This window comes from Gobius niger (genome assembly GCF_951799975.1).
Source record: "Gobius niger genome assembly, chromosome: 22".
NCBI lineage: Eukaryota > Metazoa > Chordata > Actinopteri > Gobiiformes > Gobiidae > Gobius > Gobius niger.
Window position 1 is genome coordinate 22,086,624 of NC_136873.1, and position 20,596 is coordinate 22,107,219.

Consider the following 20,596-nt stretch of genomic DNA (forward strand, 5'->3'; position numbering starts at 1 on the left):
GCATCCTTTGAACAAACAGTTTGGTTGAAAGATCGTGCAATGTTTTACATTTATTACGACTTGTTGGGATGTGAACTCCACACCTTCCAAAACTACAAGCGCCCAACGTGGGGCTCGAACCCACGACCCTGAGATTAAGAGTCTCATGCTCTACCGACTGAGCTAGCCGGGCAAGCGTCATTAACCCTTTATAGGGTAAGTGACTACTTTGGGTCATCTCTGCACACTTTACATATGGCCTCTGCTGCACATCAGTAATGTAAAGAAGCGCACGGTCCTCACTCAGCCAATCAGAGCAGATCACCCGACAGCACAGATCCCACCTCCGTGGCATTTGACCAAGAAAACTTTCTGTTTTCTCTGAAGTCTGACAAAAAACGAAGTCTGGCTAAATGCATGGTACATTTCAATCAAGTAAATACGGTAACTTTGTTTACAGTCATTTTGTTTTACCACTGAAGGGCAAGGAACCAAATATGGCAACTTAGCTCACATTGATTTTCTGCGTGATATTGAAACATTGTGAAAAATGTTACAACAGAGCTAGACTTGTGTTATGTCCCCCAACAACACTCTTGAGTTGAATTATTAATTGAAAAGTATTTCAATGAGTGCCACACTTCATCTAGTACGTCTACGCCTGAGCTCAACTGAAGGGGAAGCGCTCGGATGCATCTACTGTACGCAACTGGGATGCAGAAGGAAAGAGACTCAATGGACTTGTTCATTGAGTCTATGCTAGTGAAATGGTGATTGTGAACATGCCAAGAGTTGTGCATTTCAGAAACCAAAAGTGAAACATTCAGATCGGGATTTGTACCTTTACCCCGCTTGTAGGCCAGACTGCATTCAGGAAGTTAACTTTCATTCTTGCGCCTTGAATTGCTAGGCCATTCTAAGCATAAAGAAGACTCTTTTTTTTCTGCTCTTGAGTTTCTTTTGGTATAGTTCCTCTGATATTGTGACACAGCCCACACTCGACCATGGACACTCAACATTAGCACGTCAACACACTGCGCACTGAACTACATAGATAATGAAACGGTTGCATACCCATAAATCCTCTAGATTTTAAGTTGAAAAAGGCTCGATCTTCATTAGGTGTTTCTTGTTTGTTGTCCACACGCATCTTTGTTGTGTGTCACACCCAAAAGGTCCGTGTAGCAATATGAGCAGCTGCAAAGATCCGTTTTTTGCGCGCCTTCGCGAGCGGTGATGTAGTGCGCGATGATCTGAAGGTTTGTATGTAAAATAGATTATTTATGTATATTTGTCTTTATATGAACAAATTCGAATCTGAACAAGGTCTGGGGATTGGGCACGTTACACCGAGATGCTATGATGCGCGGCCCATGGATCCATTATATTAGGCGCGGCTACTAAAATTCACGCGCAGCCGCAGAACAAAATAGAGGCTTTTAGCGTTCACAGTGACGGTCGTGACATCGACGGGGTTGTCCACAGAGGCTCTAAACTTTGTTGGGAGGAACGAGAGGTGCAGCAAAGAGAAAGAGAAAGTAGCGTCTGGACCTGTGAGTATTTCAATTCACGTTTATCGCCAGAAGTAACTAATTTAATTTAGCCTATAATATGCACAGTGCCACTTTGAAATATGTTGTACTTTTTACAGCGTGAATATGAAATGAGGCTCAACAAAAACTGCATGTGTGCACTGCAAAGCAGCCTTACACGTGGCAACAAAAACATGTCCAGTGTGCCAGACATGTCACCCAGAAACGTCAGACAGAAAAAAAAAATCGACAAATTTCTAATGAAAAAAGAACATTGGGTTAGCCAAAGGAAAAAAAACGTAACAGCAACACATGTACTTGATGAAGCATCCTTATGGGTAAGTGTTAAAAAAAATCGAATTACTTAATATTAATCTTTTTGAAACTAAAAGGGATCTTTTTTATTTTTTTGTTTTACTTTCAGGTTGAAAAGTTGAATGCCCTGGGGTACAGAGGTCTAATTTTGCTGGCGAAGCCCACCCGGAAGCAATCTGGGTGGAAGGCTTCCGTTATCCACCCACAGTGGGAATTGTCTGACCAGGCGGACAAGTGCCTTGACAGGATGAAAGCCCTGTTTAAAGTTGTGGTAGATAGTAAGTACATTTGTTACTACCTACAATGTATTGCTACGCAAGACACATTTTATATATATATTTTTTTAATTATTATTTAAGATTGGGGCACTTGTGAAGCTCAGTCACCTACCAGTGCTCCCTCAACTGGTCCTCCACTCAGTTCTCCTGCCAGGGCTGCCTCCTCTGGTCCTCCACTCAGTTCTCCTGCCAGGGCTGCCTCCTCTGGTCCTCCACTCAGTTCTCCTGCCAGGGCTGCCTCCTCTGGTCCTCCACTCAGTTCTCCTGCCAGGGCTGCCTCCTCTGGTCCTCCACTCAGTTCTCCTGCCAGGGCTGCCTCCTCTGGTCCTCCACTCAGTTCTCCTGCCAGGGCTGCCTCCTCTGGTCCTCCACTCAGTTCTCCTGCCAGGGCTGCCTCCTCTGGTCCTCCACTCAGTTCTCCTGCCAGGGCTGCCTCCTCTGGTCCTCCACTCAGTTCTCCTGCCAGGACTGCCTCCTCTGGTCCTCCACTCAGTTCTCCTGCCAGGGCTGCCTCCTCTGGTCCTCCACTCAGTTCTCCTGCCAGGGCTGCCTCCTCTGGTCCTCCACTCAGTTCTCCTGCCAGGGCTGCCTCCTCTGGTCCTCCACTCAGTTCTCCTGCCAGGGCTGCCTCCTCTGGTCCTCCACTCAGTTCTCCTGCCAGGGCTGCCTCCTCTGGTCCTCCACTCAGTTCTCCTGCCAGGGCTGTCTCCTCTGGTCCTCCACTCAGTTCTCCTGCCAGGGCTGCCTCCTCTGGTCCTCCACTCAGTTCTCCTGCCAGGGCTGCCTCCTCTGGTCCTCCACCTGTGATTGTCAAAGATTCAGGTATTGCATGAATTTCTAGCACAGTTTTAATGTACCTAGTTGTATGATCACTGGGATTTCTCATGATATGCAATACATTAAACATTGTAGACAGTACATTTGAAATGTTTACATTAATACATATATGAAGATTCTGTATCCCATTCTTTAGTTATGCTAATATTCACGGTCAAACACGCATGTACATTCCAAACAGTCACAAGGATGACTTCTAAGCACGCTTCACAATTTTCTGGTGGGTGACAGCTAAATAATTCAGTCTTTCTGCTGTCTAAATTACATTACAATAAAAAAGATATGCAGCAGAGTAGAGAAGTTAGAGAAGGTTTGCTTTTGAACAGTGCTTAATTTGTAAATTAGTATTTTCAGGAACACTTTTGGTCTGATGTGAAGGATCGGGAGAACAAGCCAAAGGATTTGCCGGAACACTCTCATTAGACACCATTATATCAGATACATTTTTTGCCGGATCCTTTACCCTGAAAAAAATTGAATTGGGTCAAATTAAGCACTGCTTTTGAAACTACAGTCTGGACACTACTTTTTTATGTCACTGTTAGCAAGCAGGCCATCAGAATTTAATCATTTATTATATTTTATTTTCAGTTGTATTATTTAATCTTGTTTAATGTGTTTATTTTTTGTCCACTTCATGGGGCAGTGGAGCACAAATGTGCCACATTTAGAGGTAACCAATAACCAAAGCCAGATTGATGTTATAGAGCAACATCAATCTGTTGCTTAAATTCTTCGATTTAAAACAGACTTCTGGATTTTGGATAAAGCCAGCATTGAATTATAGAATTATAAAAGTGCTTGTCTTTTTGGGCAAGTAACACCCATGTGCTGTATTATACTGAGACCAAATGTTGCAGTAAAATGGTACTGGCACCACATCAGTAACTACAAGCAAATTTGGTGCACTCTGTGTAGGGGTCATGACACAACACTACAATCAATGGTCAATATATGTCATCAATTGACTCTATATTTTTATCCAACAGTTTGTGCAACCAAGAAGAGGGAAAAAAGGAAAAATTTGAAAGCTGCCTGCACTGCTCCATCTTCCAGCACGATGGTGGGGACTGAATCAGGTATTTAAAGATCAAATACTGCTGTAGTAGCCTGGACATTGAATGTATCATTGTACAATTGTACATTGTACCAGTGCTGCATAGTGGTCCACAAGAACATTTCAAAACAAAATTACATATGAAAAAGAGAAAGGGAAAAGTGCCTCCTGGACATCCACAGAGTGTGATTAAAACTAGAGGTGCTCTTTGGAGCAGGGAAAGTAGTTCAAAACACAGAAAAAACAAGGCACTCTCTGGTGAAATTAAAATTCCTTTATTTTTATGGCATGTCTAAATGGACAAAAAGAGGACCCAACGCGTTTCAGCCTCAAAGGCCTTCTTCAGGGGGGTCAAAAATTACATATTATTCCTGTGTTTCCTAAATATCCACTTGATGCAACACTTGATTTTCAGGTGAAGCATCTGTAGGGCCCACAAACGCTGCAAAATGCCTGTAGTATTGACAAATTATGTGGCAAATTGTGAATCATATTGGCACAACCAGGAAGGTTAACTTTATGTGACTCTGCTGCTCAGAACCGTCCAATTTGAAGGGTGAAGCACTGTTCCAGTGATTGAGTGTGGTGACCGTGGCATCAACTCCATTTCCACAGCGGTACAGGAAGTGGAAGTGTAAACCAATTCGTCGAGGGCGGGAGTCTGCCATTAATTGTGCGTTATACTAGCGGTTTTGCATTAATATTCACTCAGGATTATGAATCACAAAACTCACCTACTGTCCTACTGTATTTTTGGGAATTTACCACCAATTGCAAAAATGAAAAAGCTCTGAGGGAACTTCCCCATCCCGTGAGAGACACTGTCACGAAAACACGTAACTGCAAAGAAACAAATCTGATTCAGGGCCGTGGAAAGATATCTTGGCTAGGGGTTGCTGAGAGACAAGATTGCCCCCCAAAACGCTATTTCTTTGCTTATTTCCTATTTATTTAACAATGCCTGTAATGCATAGACGATCCACCAGGGGGTGCTGTAGCGCCCTCATCACCCTGGGTTCCCACGGCCTTGATCTGATTGAACGGGCTTGTTTGAGTTTTCTATTGCCGCCAACGAGGGTGTGAGCCCAGACAGATATCCCTATGTGTAAAAAAAAATCATCATTCTGCTCTCACCAGGGTCAGCAGTCGGAGCGTAGTCTGAGCGCATCTGCGAATTTATATTTACCTTAATGAACAACCAAAAATGACTTGCACTCATTATGTATTTGATTGACTGCGGAATTCTTCCGCAGTCAATTATTGGTTTTCATGTTCTTTATTGATTGACTGCGGAATTCTTCCGCAGTCAATTATTGGTTTTCATGTTCTTTATTATTATTCCTCTTCCATCTTTTTCCCGATTTTCTAGAGCTTTCAGCACCTTCATGCTTTGTGCAATTTATGCAAGTTATGCATCAAAACGTTCCGCATGTTGAGGAGAAGGGTGCTATTACTTTTGGGACTTCTGCAACTTACGGTTTTTCCGCAATCGGCCAAAATGTCGGAGATTTTTCCCATTGACTTATAATGGGGCTGCCGCAAATCCATGCTTTTCTGCACTTTTTTCTGCATTTTCTGCAATTTCTGCACTTTGTGCATGTTCAGCTTATGCAACTTGTGGGTTTTGAGAAAAACTGTTGTTTTCCTGTTTTTTTATACGAGAGTTTGAAATTTTTGCATTGGTGTGTATGTGCGAATCCAGCCAATCAGGAGACTCCAGGACTTTCAGACATTTGTGCAGCTTCTGCCAATCAAGCACTGAGGCCATTTCAACAGTTTGACCAGTTTATGGAATATACAACGTTTATGCAACATTAATAATTTATGCAAAGTAACCACTTTATGGGATTTAACCAGTTTATGCATTTTAAAGCGTTTATGCAACTTAAGAGTTTATGCCATTTAGGATTTATGAATTTTAAAGAGTTTATGCAATTTACATAATTTATGCAAATTAACCCATTCATGCATTTTAGCACTTTATGCAGTTTATACAGTTCATGCAACATGACATTTATGCATTTTACCAGTTTATGCAAATCCAATTATGCAAATTAAGCAATTTATGCAATTTGAACAGTTTATGCAATTTCTGCATTTGCTTCCCGCAATTCCGCAGTCAATCGCAATGGCGCAGCGCTCAAACCCCTCCACCACGTTAAGGTGGCGGTTCCAGGAAGGGAGGTCAAAACTTGCTTTAGAAAATAATTATTTACAAAACTCGCTGTATTTTGGTCTCTAACCATGACCATAACTAAACATAAATGAATGTCCTTTATATTTGTGTATATTTGTGGTCGTGCAGTGTCGTGCAGTGTGTCAGGTAGTTTTTACATTAGTTGGTCAATGAGAAAGTGGCCATTGGTCTGAAACAGCTTGACCAGCACTATTGTACAATCACAGAAATAACATAACCAATATTGGAAACTGATAGGGCTGCACTACATACCACCACTGTGTTACAGCAATTATAGTTGGTGCAATATCCATATATTCTCTTTTCCTTTTCAGAATGCAAGCACAATTACAACGGAGAGTACTACCCTGTCAAGAGGGTTGTGAAGCGGAAAAAAGTGAAGGTATGAAAATGAACCTTTTGAATGAATAACCTTTTTGTTGTGGCTTTATTTGGTAGGGACAGTGCTTATTAATGAACAAGCCACAGCAGATTGTAGCCTTTGGCTAATTTCCATCTGTCGTCCCCCATGCTCACTCTCAAACACATTCTCATTCATCCTGACCTATTGTACATGTTTTTAGTGGTAGGAGAAGCCTACACAGACACGGGGAGAACATGCAAACTCCACACAGAAAGGCGGCGTTCCTGGCGGGAATCGAACCTGGAACCTTCTAGCTAGCTTCTATAAAAAAGGTCTACTGAGGCGTGGTTTGCTGCTTTCACTGTTTGCACTTAACATTTAGGCTTTTCAGCTCTTACTTGACAAACTCGAAAACATTTTTTATCCCACTGTAGTTAAACACGGTCTGTGTCGTGAGAGAAAGATAATCTAACAACTGTTCCACTTACTGTATTAAGTCTGGAGCTAAATGAACCCAAAAGAATGTTTCTCTGGACTGAGCACCCACCCAGGGACTGGTACCGGGCTCTTGATTTATCTTTCGCCCGGCCCTCTTGACATGCCAATAAGCATGTCCATAAATATATGATAAAACTCCTAATAGAAAGTCACCATAGAAATCATCTGGAGTCGATTACATCTGTTTTTTATAGACAGAATCAGTGCAGCTGAATGTGTGTTCAGCTCATGGAAATTTCTCCAAAACTGCAGCCTCACAATTTTTACTTGCATCTACATCCACGCTCTCACATGGCAAAGAGTTGTTTTTATCCCACTGTGAATTGAACAGTCCTGAGAAAAGAGAGAATGTGTCATGGTTCCACTGTAGCGTGCTGTGATCAAATGGCTGCGTGTAAAAACGTGACCCATAGTCTAATTATTAGTTCTTCAGGACTCACACCACACAGACACACCCTCCCCCATGTAGACCGGTCGACGGAAAAAGCTAAGGTCTTGTACCAGTCCCTAGCAAGAACAAGGTTGGGGACCACTGCTCTATACCATAATACGCTTGCATTTGTGGGCCATGCTGAAAAAAGATTTGGACACCCATGACAACTTACTTGAGACTGGTGATGTGACATAACAGATTAAATCATTCTAGTATAGGCCTACTGTGTTGAAAAATAATAACAACTGAAGGCGTAACCTGTAAAAGCAGATGACGGATGCTTTTTTGGTTTTTCTTTTAATACTTCTTTTTTCCCCCTTAGGCAACACAAATGGAGTTGGTAGAGTGGGAACCCTGCGAAATGTGGTAAGTGTGTTTTGAGCTTTACATAATCCTCTACATCAAAGGTAAAAGATTCTCTAATATACTTGAAATATGTGTTTTAAGTTATTGACTGAATTATTGATTTTCTCCCCCTCTATCTCTTAAAAAAATAAGAAATATTTCACCTCATACCTATATTAAAAATTTAAATACAAGTGTTTGGCATCTCAGGTATCTGTTGTTTTAAATAATGTTCTCCTTTTCTCATAGTGGAAAAAAGTGGCCGTTGCAATGGATCACAACCTAAAGAAGATGTCGAGGGCTTCACAAAATATCAAATTATTGCTACAGACCCACATCACACGAGGCCACAACAGTGTTATTGTTCTATACTTTTATATTGTTATTTGTTCATGTCAGCTTTGTCAGTATCCCCGCGACACAATAAAGTTCAGTTTCTTGTAAATTGATTTTTATATTTTGTTTTAATAAATAACTCTTTCTGTTCTTGTGGCTCTCTCTATTTGAGTTCAATGTTTACACATATACATACATACATGTATGTAGACAATGTGATACCTTGATTATATTGCTGGTTATAGAACTACTGATATAAACTGCATTTCTTATGATGCGTAAATGCTCTGATTAAGTAAATACATTTTTGTGATAGTTACAAACACCGGCTGTGCAGGGAAACTGAAAACCTTTGGTCATATGGCTATAAAAGAGTATTTGTTAGGATGAAGATCAAAGGGTGCATGAATTTGAATAAAGGGACAACATATGAAGGAGTTGACGACTCTTTCCACACCCTCATGTTGTTGGCTACAGCTGAAATCCATAGTGAAGGACAGCCTAGACCCCCAGGTTATCCACAGAGAGCTACAAATATTCAAATCTGTGAGTGAATGTCACAAAATGAGTGACAGACTTTTTTTAAGACTTAATGCTTGCTTTTTGGCCTAGTTTTTACATATTGGCATTGTTTCAGTCTATAATATAAAACTGCCCACTAATCAGCGTAATATTTCATAGCATATGTGTATTTAACAAAACTTACCATAGGCAAGGAAGACATACAATACATTATAAAGGCATTGTATGCTTGTTCTTTGTTGAAGAATATGAAATATATTTAGAAAAATGTATATGTATATTTCTAAAAAGAATATATAGAACTCTCTTTGACTTGATTGGTAGTAGTTTGTAATATGCTATGTTAGAGCAACGTGAACACAGTGAATCCACCATCAGGTCAAGGAACCACAACCAATACAGCCAAACGGTCAACTATGAAATAAAGAAAGCTTGAGCAATACGAGGCTGAATGTCAATGCTTGATGAACATAAGATACACACATTTAGAAATCACCAGCAGTGTTGTAAAATGCGATTTTATTTCACAAAAAAATACGCAGGCTAACTGTGACGTCATCGACGAGAACGCGCACGAAGTACAAAAAAAACTGTAACAATAAAACAATGTGAATGCGTTCATCGCGTAAGCTAGTTCAAACTCGTAATGTAAAACTTTTGAAAAGGCAACGATTGCATATATAGAATCAAAGTTACACATTTCTCGCCATATTTGCAATAAAATGTGCTATAAATCCCCTAAATAAACTGTAATAAAGCATTTTGTCTTAAATATATGACAAACGTCCGCCATATTGGACTGCCGAGCGCAGACGATTCGGAAAAGTCACGTGACTCTAATAAAACCCAATATAACAAAAAAGTGTAGAATAGACACAGTTTCAGAGGTGAAACTGTGAAATGGATACAGTTCCATGAGTGCCATATTGTTAAACTGTTACAGTTTTCTGTGAGACTGGGTTGGGTCATAACATCAGGGCCAGAGGAGAGCGAGGAGGAGGAGACGGAGGAGCAGGAGCCGGGAGATGAAGAGTCAGATGAGGGGCCAGAGCTGGAAGCAGAAGAGACGGAGGAGGAGTCGGAGGAGGAGTCGGAGGAATCGCCAGTCCCAGGAAAAGTGAGTGAAACATTAGACCACAACACTTACCTGGCCCCCAGCCACCACTATAACTACTTTTTTCCCACAGCACCTACCGGAAGACGGCAAAGACTCAGACGTGGGGCCAGAGATGGAAGCAGGAGAGGAGGAGGAGGAGGAGGAGGAGGAGGAGGAGGAGGAGGAGGAGGAGGAGGAGGAGGAGGAGGAGGAGGAGGAATCGCCAGTCCAAGGAAAAGTGAGTTAAACACCAGCCCCTACCATATGCAAGAGAATCTTTAATTTTGGCTTTTTCTTTTTCCTTAGAAACACACAGAAAAGAGGAAACATACTGTGCGAGCAGCAACAACAGGCCAGGAGGAGCCACAATCGCCAGTCCCAGGAAAAGTGAGTTAAACATTAGACCACAATACTTTCCTGCCCCCCAGCCCCTACCATATGCAAGACAATCATAAATTTTGGCTTTTTCTTTTTCCTTAGAAACACACAGAAAAGAGGAAACATACTCAGCCAGCGGGGTCAGATGAGGAGGACGAGCATAACATAAAAGACATATAAGACAACATAGATGCCATTTGTCAGGCCATGCAGGCGGATGTTGTGAGTAAATGTTTGGATGTAGAATTTCTTCCTTAATCGACTTGCCTGAGTGGTTTGAGCTGTGGACATATTTATTCTATCGCTGTTTCTTCTCACTAACTAATGTTTCCTCATCAAAGAGAGGGGAAGAAGATGCCTGGAGATCAGCGCCCCCCCTCCACCCTGCCCTGATGGTCCTTTTCTCTCCCAGGACCAGAGGCAACACAGACACCTTTCATTTCTCCAAGCCTATTAGTAAGAGAACACATTATTCAGCTTTTGTTGTGACGTCTGAAGGCAGGCTTCGAACTGATTGTTTGCATGATGATTCATTAACTACTTTTTGTGTGTCCTGGCAGCCGCCTATATGCATTCTTATGAAGAGGCCATTTTCCGGTCTGGTGGGACAAAGAAGGTTCAGGAGAACTGTATAACAAAAGCCACCAGGGCAAAAATATTCATCAAGTACATGATGCTGGCCTCTGCGAAGCCCCACTGGGACTGGAGCTTCTTAAAAAATATCACTGCCCTGCGAGCGTAAGTAGACATTTAGTTAGGACTTTTTTTTTTTCTTTGGCGCCATATCGGTCTGTTACTAATTCAAAAATGTTCTTAAACAGCTACCCAACTGTCTTGAGAAGAGTGGGCTTAAAAATAACAACTATTGTTGGCTATCTCCACGACGCCGAAGGTCTCATCCTGTACATGGAGCAGGACACGCCAGAAAACTGCAGGATAAACTACAAAGACCGGAAGGCCCTTCAGTGGGAGCTAACAAAGTTAACTAGGGACACTGGCCGCCTCATCGCCGTCCACCAAATCAAAGTTAAGGCTTCCAAACAACAAAGGCTGGTTCCGAAGGAGACGATGGCCAGGTGCAGGCACCCGGCCAAAAGTCGCCTCCCCTCCCTCCTGGGTAAGAGTTGAACTCGCTGTTACTGTTAATTTGTGGGTTTTTTTGGTATTTTTTTTAGATGTGAACAAAATGTGTCTCTGTCCAGACGAAGCAGAAGCGGCCCCACCGAGGGACAGGCCCACGCGCTTTCGAGTCCTGGGATACCTGGCCGCGTACTTGGCGTGTATTTATGGCCACCGGACGGGGGTCTTTACACAGATGACGAGGGATGAGGTGGACGGCGCTGAGGGGAACGATCAGGCTGGCTACCTCATTAATGTGAGTGTAAAAATGACACTTTTTTTTAATAGATTGTAGCCTTTCGAGGAGTGGTTTGAATTCAGTGTGTGTCTTAACGAAGGCTTTCTTCTGTGGGATATTCAAAACCGATGAAACAGCTTTGTAATCATTTTTCATTATTACTACAAATACTATTTCTAATAGTACCACTACTACTACAACTACTGCTCACTTGGCGCTTTGTCCCGTCCGTACTTACCTGACCCCAACCATACTTACCTGCCTCTCCAGCCCCCAGAATACTTAACTGCCCCCCAGCCCGAACAAGCATCATCTAATGTTTGTGTCTGCTTTCAGGTTGAGAGGCACAAAACGGTCCAGACATACGGCCCTGCACAGCTCTACCTCGATGCAGAGGAATACCGGTGGTGCCGCAGGTGGTCGTCACTGGTGGCAAGGACAGGGCCTTGAAACAAGTTTTTTTTTTAGTTCACTGGGGACCGGACCAACAAAGGATCTGAAGTCGTACATGTGTCGGGCCTGGGAGGAGATGAAGCTGGGGCCACCTCCCTCCTTCATTGACCTCCGGTCTGCCATCGCGACCTATGTAAGTGTAAATTTAATTGAATTAAATAATGCATGAAAATGACATTATTTGACGAATATATTATATCTCTTAGAATTTCGAAACACACCAAGACCCGGCACTGAGGGCGGAGGTCAGCACCTTCATGGGCCACACCTCCCGGGTTCAGGAAAAGACAGTCGAGAGCAACAAAAACATGACGAAAACATGAAACAAACAAACGAAAACACGACAAAAAATATGCGCTTGGTTTATGTGGGGGGTAAGAGGTTTTAATCCTTGGACATGAACCCGTTTTCAGCATATAATGGCGAAGTTCTCAGACGGTGACTAGCTAGCTTCTTTATCAACCACCTAGCTTTTCATAGCTACGAACAAAGCTTGTAAACAGTTACGCTAGTGACTCGCACATACACCATTTGGTTGATAAATGTTTCATTACACTTTTACATCACATAAAAAAGCATATTATACAAGTTGCGTGCAGTTTATGTGTATTGGACGACATTACGGGCACTGCTGTAGCGTGACTTTCGTCCTACACCACATATGTCTCCGCTTTCAATACACGGAACAGCAATCGTGTGACTATCGGTGACACACGTCTCAACGCTAAAGCAAACACACACAATATATGAAAATGGAACATTAGATTTTACAGGAAATATTAGCACTCTAATATACACAAGATCTGACTCCATAAGATCAATTTAAACACAGTTAAACAGTTAAGTTTAAAATATTAAAGTATCAAAAAGGTCTCGCCAAGCGTGTTCGTTGATCCCAAGGTCCAAGAAGAAACAACCAAAATTCAGTAGCTTTAGTCAAAGAAGATTTATTCCCTATAACAATTACAATTCTAAACACAGATTCTCCGAGCGCTAAAGTCCCTACACTAACACACACACGGTGCTCGAGCGGGGCAGTCCCGGGAAAAGCATCGTCTAACTGCGCTCTTACAATATATATTATCAAAAATGTGACGTTCACGAAGAGATAGGAGATGAGTTGAGCTTAGGCCAAGGTCACCAAGCTTTTCTCTCAGTAGTTTTCCACTAGAAGTGTCTTCCTGATGCCTTATTTGGAGTTATTATTGTCCAGACTGGTGTGGGCACCTGGACGTCTCCATAGATATGAGCAAAAGAATGCAAGAGCGAGAAATGGGGTATTGTTGCAGCAATGTGCGTGTGAAAAGATTGGTTTTCAACTGAAACTTTAAAGCACATAGATTAAATTCATCAAAAACATTCAATAGCATTATAAAATATAACATTAGCTAAAAAACATCAATTTCCCACACTGTCTAGAAGGAAAACAGCCACTTGCGCGTCCAAAGTTAGTCCAAGCCTCGCCCGCAACGCCCTCCATCTGGAAATACACCGGACCGATGTTTATTCGAGTTTTGGCTCTTCTTTGGTTTTTTAGACGTACAGCGCCTTTCTTTTCTTTTATGATTCAGTAAAAATCTACATTTACCTAAAAGAGCAATTGCTTTGGCCATTTTTGATCTGATATTTGTTATCTGAGATCTTCAACTCAAGTTGTGACTCAGAGTTAAACCCAGAAATTTGTATTGAGATACTTGATCGATTTAACATCATTTATAAATATTTGTACTGGTTTTCCCCCTTTTTGGTTCCCAAACACCATCACTTTAGTTTTTGTAATGTTTAGGGATAGTTTATTTATGCTGAACCACTCTCTAAGTTTGGAAAGTTTGGAGGTGATTTCAGTCCCAAGTAGTTGTAGATCGTTGCCCGTACCCAGGATCGTGGTGTCATCCGCATTAGTATACATTTTAGTTTGTTTGAGATTTCACAAAGGTCATTTATGTAAAACAAAAATAGTTTTGGTCCCTGCGGGACACCGTAGGTAATTCTACTCATACTTGATCTCTGGTTACCTATGTGAACATATTGTTGTCGTCCAGTTAAGTAGGATTTGACCCAGTTATAGGCAATACCTCGGACTCACATTCAAGTTTTTTAAGTAGTATTGTGTGATCTATTGTGTTCTGGAGGTCAATGAAAATTCCTATTGAGTAGAATTCATTGTCGATGTTATTGTTTCCATCAGGTCGATTAATGCCAACATTTAAATGCAAACATCCCAAAGTTGCATAACTATTAATTAAACAATACTTTTCATAATTATAATTAAAACCTAGGCTCATCATGCTGTGATTCAGCGTTGCCAGACAGTTTTTTTCACCCGCGGAATGGCTTTTAAAAAACACCCGATTCCGTGGTTTTACCGCGGACCTGGCAAGCCTTCAGTTACATTGTGTCTCTTTCATACCATGTAAAACCCATATTTAATTTTCTGTGATTTTAAATAATGTGGGAAAATATTTTTATTTCAAATGTAAAAAATTAATTAAAAAAAAAAAATTGTTACAATTATAGTTAAAACCCAGGTGAATTAGCTCTGCTTTAAATCTGAAAAAGGGAGCTTCCTGGCAGATTATTTGGCAGGACAAAAATGGACAAACTGTGTATTCAAGTCGTTTTGAATAATGTGGGAAAATATTTTAATTTCACAGAGGTGTTTGAGGAGCAGCTTTTTGCTGTTTCTCCATAACTTTGAACAGAACGCTGACAGGGCCAATACACAAAAGGCACTTGAGATGGGCAGTGCTTCATCACAAGCTTTAAGGGATATTTCAGGATTTTTGACAAAGGGCCTCATTTCCTAGTTATCCAGAGTGTTGCTGATTTCTGGAGATATATTTTTTTGTAATTCATGCAGTTCTTATATTTGAAGAGCTACGTGGCGCTAGGCTTGTGCTAGGCTTGTGCATTTCTGCGATATTAGCTAGCCTGCATTAAAAACAGGCTGACCCACTCCACAGTGCACCTGAGGCAAATCAACTTGATTTACGCCAGACAAACGATATAAATGTTTGTGTCGATAGAATATTTTTTGGAATATAACTGACCTTGCATCACATGAATGGTGGGACATTTTGAGGGACAATTTTCTAATGAGCACTTTCCCCCTCTCTGTTTCTTTGCCTCCGCGTGTGACCGTGTGTTTGTGCGTCTGGCATCGAACAGCAGAGATAGGAGATATAGTGAATCCTTTGAAAGTTACAATTCATTTAACCCATGTTTCTGGCAATCACATGTCCTAAACACGATATTGCCTGACAGTAAAAACCCAAGTAAACTGCACAGAGGAGGGTGAACTTACATTATTATTCGATCTTATCGTCTGTGTTTTTTAGAGATTTAGGTGAATTTAGATGAATAAAAAGAACTATGACTCTCTTATATATATTGCCCGGAACACAGGGTCTACGTAAGTGGTAGGGGGCAAGTCCCCAGACATACTACCACCGTCCCAAGAATAAAGGTGTTGGGACCCACAGGGAGATTGCGGAAGGACCCCCCCCCCCCCCCCTCTCTATCTATGCATGCAGGGTGATTTTTCTTGGAGACTTTGAGTCTCAGGCCTAAAAGTTCTTACAAAGAATGGACGCCTCGGAAACAACTCTGGGCTGGATTCCGACCCTGCGGAGCTGGGCTCCCGCAGGTGCTGGGCGACAGTGCGTTTTGCCCCCTTGGGTATGGGGTTCTGTGCCAGTCCATGCGTCTGCGGGGCTTATCTAACCTCCGCAGGTGTTGAGTTCAGCCCAAAAACACTGAAGGCCTCGGTGTGGTTGTGGCGATGCCCAGTCGTCCGCGCCGCGTGAGGTCATCCAACCTCGGGCTGAATTCCGACCCTGCGGAGCTGGGTTCCCACAGGTGCTGGGCGACAGTGCGTTTTGCACCCTTGGGTATGGGGTTCGGCGCCAGTCCATGCGCCTGCGGGGCTTATCTAACCTCCGCAGGTGTTGGTTCAGTCCAAAAACACTGGAGGCCTCGGCACGGATGTGCGGCGATGCCCAGTCGCCCACTTCGTGCCGCAGGAGGTCATCCAAACAGCCACCTCTTGGTGCGCGGCCGTAATTTCTTCTCTGCCGCGTACTGGGAGGCCAAGCTGGAGAGCGCCCCCATGTGAGGGATTCCAGGCTCTGTGTTCCTGCCTTCAGGAGACACTGTTGCCTGGAATGGGTACCCTCCTGAACTGCACTTCCAAGCAGCTCATATAAGGGAGGCGCTCTCACACACAAACCTCTGAAAAGGAGCTGTGGCCAACCAGCTCATTACTTATCGTACATTTCCCTAATAACGCTTTACGCTCATCTGTGTTGCAGGTAGGATCCAGATCGTCGACCCAAGGAATATATATAGCGTTGAAGGCTTCACGGCCAAATTCCTGTCTGTTGTCAAACATGGCAGAGAACACACACTATGCAAGTCCTATGGGCGGTCCCTTCAGTGGGTCCGCCGCGGCTCGGGCCCGGCTGGGTCCTGAGTCTCCTCTTCGGACTCCCGTTCGCTTACGGACTTTCAGGAGGTCACCTAAACGGCTGTTGGGTGGCTCCGTGGACCGCATAGTAAAAAGAAGGAGGTTGAGCATGGAAGGGCCATCCAGTGTGCCCACGTACCTGGACAGGGGTAGGAGGAGCCCCGCTAGCGCCGTGTCCAAGTCGCATGGGAAGGACTGTGGGAATGGGGCACCCACAACTCCAACCAAGCGTATTCCTTGGATGAAGAGGGCTCTCTTCTCCGAACCAAAAATTAAGCACCTCATCTTCTTTATGGGAATGAAGAAGTATAAACAAAGTGATTTGACGAAGCGCCTACCCCCTATGGTGTGGGTGGGGCTCAAGGCACCGTGGGAAAGGTCCCAATGCCCCTTATGCCTCGAGATGTTGGAAACCATGGGCCGTGCTTCAGTGCACTTCAGGAGGCAGCATGGGGCAGCTCGGGTTCTGCTTTGTTGCGCCCGATGCGCCTCTGCACACGGAACAGTGACTCGTGTCTCTGGCCACGTGGCAAGGTGTGGGAAGCAGAAGGTGGCTTCGGACACGGGGACATACGGTTGCTCGCACTGTTCCTGAACGACCAAGAGAGGTCTTTCCCAACATGTGAGAAGGGCCCATCCCACGGCCCGGTAGATCCTCGCCCACTACCCAGGGCCGATCAAACCCGCCCGCCCCTTGACCCTCTCGAGGGTCTCCCTGACTTTACTCTGCCTCTCCCGGAGATTGCCAGGCAGAAGGGGGCCAAGGCTATTCTGTTGCGTTCCCTGGAGTGGGAGACGGCACCCTCCAGGAAGGAAGTGAATCTCTTTTACAGGAGGTTTACCAGAAAGTTTCGGACCCCTGCTCATATCTGTGCAGGGCCGATCGTGCGCCGTAAGGCGTCTGTGAAGCTCTCGTATGGGTACTTGCAGGAGGTGTGGAGGAAAAAAAGTCTCGTCGTCGGCTAAACTTGTTCTCTCCGGTACGGACGCACGATGTGAAATCTCCCCCACAACCATCACCCGTTATTATGAAGGTATCTGGGGTGCCCAAAGTGGTTTCAGGAGCCTCGGCCAGTTCAGACAGCTCCCGCTGGCGGATAACACCCCATTCCATTATCCCATCGCTGGCTCAGAGTTTGCCGATGCGTTGAAAAAGATGAAACCAGAGACCTGTCCTGGCCCAGACAGGATTCTCAGAGGGCACCTCAGGGCTCCAAAGGGGGAATCGCTTGCACACCTCTTTAATGGCTGGTTGGTGGCAGGGTTTATCCCTAACCGTCTCAAGGGAAGTGTTACCACCCTGATCCCTAAATCGAAAGACAGGAGGCTACTCGCACAGGCCAAGAACTGGAGGCCAATGTCTCTGAGCTTGGTGGTCCTTCGGTCCTTCACATCCATTGTGGCAAGTCGCCTCTCTGAGGCCTGCCCCCCTCACCGTAGACAGAGGGGCTTCATTAGGGGACCTGGATGTGCGGAGAACATCACGGTTCTCCACGGATTGATTCATTGGGCGAAACGTGAGAAAAGACAGCTTGCGGTGGTCTTCATCGACATGGCGAAGGCGTTTGACACAGTACCACACGGGCTGATTAGGGAAACCCTGAGGTGCAGGGGTGTCGACTCGATGGTCTGCATGTATACCAAGAGCCATGCTCAGATCAAGGTGGCGTCCGGTATTACGAGCTGAAGATCGGCGTCAAGCAAGGCGATCCTCTTTCCCCTACCCTGTTCAACCTGTCACTTGACCCCCTGCTGTATGCCCTGGAGAGAGAAGGGACGGAGGTGACGGTTGGCGAATGCACATGGTTCCCCTGCGTTGCGTACGCAGATGACCTCGTGCTTCTGAATAGCTCTTGGGAGGGCATGAGGAAGAGCCTTAAGATCTTGGACGCTTTCAGCGAGATAGTCGGGCTTCGAGCGAACCCCCAGAAAAGTTCTGGCTTCTACCTGTCGCGGACAGGTTGACAATCTGTGGTCAATGACTGCCCTCCCTGGGAAATTGGTGGAAGTCCCATAGGCCTGGTAGGAAGGGGCCACACCGTAAAATACCTCGGCGTTGACGTCGGCCCAAAGAGTGGAGTCGAAAGAGCCCCCATCCTTCCTATCTTAAAAGAAATGATACAACGCGTCGACTCGGTCCCCCTGAAACCGTCCCAGAGAATCCGTTTACTCAAGCAATACGTGATACCCCGTATCATCTATATTGCCGACCATTCCAATGTCGGAGTAACGGCTCTCAAGGAGTGTGATGCTGTTGTGAAGAGGGCAGTCAAGACATGGCTACACCTAGCCCCTACGTGGCTACAGGCCTCATCTACTCCAGGCCGAGGGATGGAGGCCTGGGAATTGTGAAACTGGCAACCCAAGCACCGGGGATGCAGTTGAGGAGATCCATCGGGATGGTTAACTCTGGTGATCCTATCACCTGTGCCGTGGCCAAGGCCTCCAGATTGGAGGAATCCATTCCGCGCCTCTGGAAAGCAGCGACCGGTGAGGCGCGTGAGGGTAATCAAGCGGCCCTCGACCTGGCTGAAGCAGCCCCAAACCGAATCAGGGAAAAGGAATTTACAGAGTGGAGCCGTAAGAGATGGCAGGGAGTTGGTGTCATCTGCTTTCAGGGATACCCCCTATCCAACACCTGGCTCCCTGACCCGGAGAAAGTTGGAATGTCGGAGTTCCGCTTTCGAGTAGGGCTGCAGTTACGGACACTGACATACCCTACCAGGACCATCCCCCACTGTGGAGCCCTTACACCCACATGCCGCCTCTGTGGTGACGAGTATGAGACCCTACAACATCTCATTGGCAACTGCCGAATCCTTAAGTTGCAACGGATGGCCAACCACAACAACGTTGCCGACCGCCTCTCGACTGGCTGAGTCCGAGGGGTGGTTTGTACTCAGGGAAAAGGTTCTTACCTTGGACAGAGGGAGGAGGGGAGCCCCTGACCTGATTCTGGTGAAAGGTGATACAGCGCACATTGTCGATGTGGCCATCTGCTTCGAGCAGGGAGCAATGACACTCAGGTCAATGGCCAACAGGAAGGTACGGAAGTACTCAGACTTCTCGCCCCTTTGTCTCTCCCTCTTCTGAGGGGTACAGAGGGTGAGGGTCTGGGGCTTCGTGATGGGTGCAAGAGGAAAGTGGTACGAGGGTAATGGAGCGTTGCTGAAGGCCATTGGCCAATCGAAGGTCGGAGTGAAGCACTCAGCGGGGATCTTCTCGAGGATGGCCCTCCATGGGTCCATCTCCACGTGTGTGGTTTTTGGAAGGCTGACCAGATACATACGGCGGTAGCTGTTGCCTCCCGGGACGCTACTAACAGCATGGGAACGTCCAATCTCGGGCTGGATTATGACCTTGCGGAGCTGGGCTTCCGTAGGCGCTGGGCGACAGTGCGCTCTACCCCCTTGGACAGGGGTCGGCAACCCACGGCTCCGGAGCTGCATGCGGCTCTTTCATCCTTATACTGCGGCTCTGAGTGGCTTGGGAAAATAAATCAGCCGACAAAAAAATAAAACTAAGTATTTAAGTGAAGTGTGTTTTATTTGTGTTAATTCTTTAATATTTTAGTTCTAAATTGGAAGATTATTGTGATCTTGACATGTTAGAATATATATATTTTATTGTTTTTCGTCGCTCAAAATAAACGTCATACTCGCGAAAGCCGGTATACCCGCCAAAACGCCGGCTTTTCCGCCTCCTGCGGTCGTTCCTCCTGATGTTTGGGAGCCAGTCCCTGCCACCCCTATTGCCCCCCTGCTGGAGAACCCCACTGTTATATATTTGTCCCGATTTTCCCCACGTTTGTGGGGAAAAGAAGGGACAGTAAGAAGTGCGCCTTTCCGCTGTCCCTGAATGCATCTCCCACGCTGCCTCGCACCAAAACAACAGCGCGTGGTTCCAGCAGCTACACCATAGATAAGTTGAGGCTTATTTACAACCTTAGACACGTAAAACAAGCGGCGATGGGCGCGGGGCAGGTGGAGACAGGCCTGTTTTTGTGGATTATAAAGTTTTTCCAACTGGAGCTGAGGACTGACCAGACGAGTGAGAATCATGGATAAAGAGGTTTAAGAGCAGCAAGTTCGACGGATCCTCAGAAGATCGAGTGCATAGTGAGTGTAGTGTTTTTATGTTTATTCTGTGGAGTAAAGTCAGCCCTTAATGTGCGT

The 20,596-nt window shown here is 44.9% G+C and overlaps 1 long non-coding RNA gene across 1 annotated transcript; it reads left to right on the forward strand.

The window, feature by feature from the left end:
* The first annotated feature begins 6,505 nt into the window (after positions 1–6,505).
* On the forward strand, positions 6,506–8,162 carry LOC306981742. The gene is made up of 3 exons (XR_013794142.1): positions 6,506–6,577; positions 7,792–7,835; positions 8,064–8,162. It is a non-coding gene; the product is annotated as an uncharacterized lncRNA (long non-coding RNA).
* The last annotated feature ends 12,434 nt before the right edge of the window (positions 8,163–20,596 follow it).